This window comes from Myotis lucifugus, unplaced genomic scaffold, assembly GCF_000147115.1.
Source record: "Myotis lucifugus unplaced genomic scaffold, Myoluc2.0 scaffold_86, whole genome shotgun sequence".
Lineage (NCBI taxonomy): Eukaryota > Metazoa > Chordata > Mammalia > Chiroptera > Vespertilionidae > Myotis > Myotis lucifugus.
The window spans coordinates 3,657,983-3,661,151 of NW_005871134.1; positions in this window are offsets into that span (position 1 = coordinate 3,657,983).

Genomic DNA, 3,169 nt, shown 5'->3' on the forward strand with positions numbered 1-3,169 from the left:
TGTAGAGATTTTTTTTTATTCAAGCTTAAATCCAGAGTCAAATCAAGGCATAGTTCCTTCCTTGTTCCATTCCTCCCTTCTCAGCCTAGAATGACTGTGCAGAAACAGTATTTTAAACCCTGGCAAAGTTTTTTCCTCACATTAAGAAGTTGAGGTTTTCATAAGTGAGGCTTGTCTGATGAGATTCCTAGAAAGATTTAGGTAGGGCGCCAAGTGAATATGTAGGTGTCATAACAGAAATGTGTGGGGCAAGAGGAGGCAAGAAGTGATGCAGAAGTCATTCTGAACACAAAACTGTGTGGGGCTAAAGCTGGCACACTTAGCTCCAGCACCTTCAGGGTGGATATTTCCAACAGATTGACAGCCTCAGCCATCTGTGAACAATGTCATGCCTAACTTCTCTGACCTTTTTAAGTGACAGGTACTTTTTTGACCATATCTGTCAAACTTTGGCAGCATCTTGACTCAGGGTAAGCTTCTCAGAGCATCCAAACATGTCCACTTAAAAACAACCTCATTGCCCAGGTGGTGTTGCTCAGTGGCTGAGTGTCAAACTATGATCTGGGAGGTCACAGTTTGATTCCTGATCAGGGCACATGCCCAGGCTGTTGGCTTGGTCCCCACTAGGTGGTGTGCAGGAGGTAACTAATCAATAATTCTCTCTCATTGTTGATGTTTCTATCTCTCTCTCCCTCTCCCTTCCTCTCTGAAATCAATAAAAATATATTTAAAAAAAACAAACAGCTTCATCTATTCAAACACAGAAACCTAGTTTTATGGCATTTTAAAAAATAATTTTATAGACACTGTTAAAGTGGTATTAGTGTAGTTGGATGGAGTTGTGAAGGAGCCAATAAAAAATAGCTAGAAGATCTAGTTAAAAGAACACATATATATGGGAATTTTTCTGTCTAAAATACAGAATTATATTTATGTGTATGTCCTATATTTTAAATTTATAATATCAAACATTGTGTACCTGATAAATGCTATTTACTTGTTATTCACTCACTCACTCATTCATTCATTCATTCATCTATAAAATATTTATTGAGTGCATTCTGGATGCCACACAAATAAGAGAGTAAGACATGTCTCTAGAATTTGGTTTCTGAATACATGTCTCTGTACTAAGGACCAACTATCATAGTATGAGATAGCACAGGAGGATAATGTGTTAATGACCCAGGGTGTGCCAGTAGTCAGGTTAGGGTTGGACTCAGTACTCAGAGAATGCTGCAAAGAGAATATGTGCTCTCTGCTAAAACATGAAGAACAGTTGGACAAATATTTCAGACAAAGAAATAGCTATCTACAAAAGTATAGAAGTCACAGTCTTCTTGGAATTGAAAATAGTATACTATGGCCAGAGCAAAGAGTGGTAGAGTATATATGTGGGAGGGAGGATGGGGAGGTGACAGGCAAGGGGGGATAGAAAAGAGGGAGGTGGAACTAGGCCCAGATCACCAAGGGACCTGTACATTATATTAGAGAGCATGGGCTTTATCCAGAGAGCACTTGGAAGGAAGCTACTGAGGATTTTAGCCAATTGAATGATGTTATAATAGTTGAGCTTTAGAGAGATGGTCCTGACAGCATTGTGGAAGACAGATGACAAATAAAAAGTTTAGAGACATGTTCCAGAGGTCCACGAGAGAGACAGTGGCTTGAATGAGGATGGGGGCAGAGGAGATGGACAGAACCACCATATGTGACATATTCAGGCTGTTGAAATATATTGGTGCTGGAAGATAAATGAGAGAAAAAAGGATGGTTCTTGAGATAATGGCTTAATCTTCCTTAATCTGAAGATTGGCTGGGTCAGCACAGAAAATGTTCCACTGACCCCTAGGAAAGGGCTCCACATTCTAGTGGGCAGGAATCTGAAATGTGTGTCCAAAGCACACTTGAAGTATGCCGACTTAGATATTTTAGGTAAAGGGCAGGGACAGATATCAATTTTACAATTAATTATTTTATTGACTTTAAAGTGTCCCAAGAAGCAAATTTACTTAAGTCATTATTCAGGAATTAATGATACTGGTTATTTAATCTAAGTGAACAAAAACTATCTTTGCAAAACTTCATTATCCTGGATAACAGGTGAGAGAGATATCTCTCCTTTAGAAGATAAGTCTTAAAAGCATCTATTTATATTGGGATATATTTCCTCTTATAGGAGTGCTACATGCTTAAGATACCAAGGAGGGATAAAATCTTTGCAGCCTTCATAATTTTTTGTTTATTTTGATTTTTACCTTTATTTTTCAGCATAGATGTGTTCAATGTAAGCATTATATTTATCCTGATTAAAATGGAGGGATAGCTCTGGCTGGTGGTTAAATGGTTAGAGTGTAAGCCTTTGCACCAAATGGTCATTGGTTCAATTCCTGATTAAGATCAAGTACCCGTATTGCAGATTCAATCCCTGGCCCTGGTCTAGGTGCGTGGGGGAGGCAACCAGCATCACTTACACATCCCTCCCTCCCTTTCACTCTCTTTAAAAAGCAATGGGATTTATCTTGTTTGGGACTCTCTGTGCTTGTGTGACTTTTTTCTTATAATGAACAACATAAACTGGTGAACAAAAACAGATCCAGAAACAGAAGCATCAATTAGACGGTCAAACCTCAGAGGGAAGGTAAGGGAGGGTGGGGGTAAGCAGGAGAGATCAACCAAAGGCCTTGTATGCATGCATATAAGCCTAACCAATGGACACAGACACCAGGGGGGTGAGGGCATGAGTGGGGGGTAGGGGGACAATGGGGGGGAAATGACACATATGTAATACCTTAATCAATAAAATAAGACAGAAAAAAAGCAATGGGAAAAGATGGAGGGATAATCTTTTTTTAAAGGATTGAAGTAACATTGCAAAACTAAGAATTCAACCCTGACACCCATCACCTGTGCTTTTGTGCAGGCACTTTCATTGTTAGATGCTTTCTTTTTTGAAACATGAGCACTATGTGCTGTAGTGTACATCAGAGGAGACAAAGTGCCTAAAGATCCTTTCAACTGTAACCATAATGTATAGTATTCTTATTATTCATTGTGAATAAAGGTCAGAAACAGTACATTTGAAAGGCAAAGAAAATGAGCCAGAATTTGTGTGTGAACACAGAGGAACTTGGATAAGTGCACAATATTTCTTCTCTCTTCCAGGTGA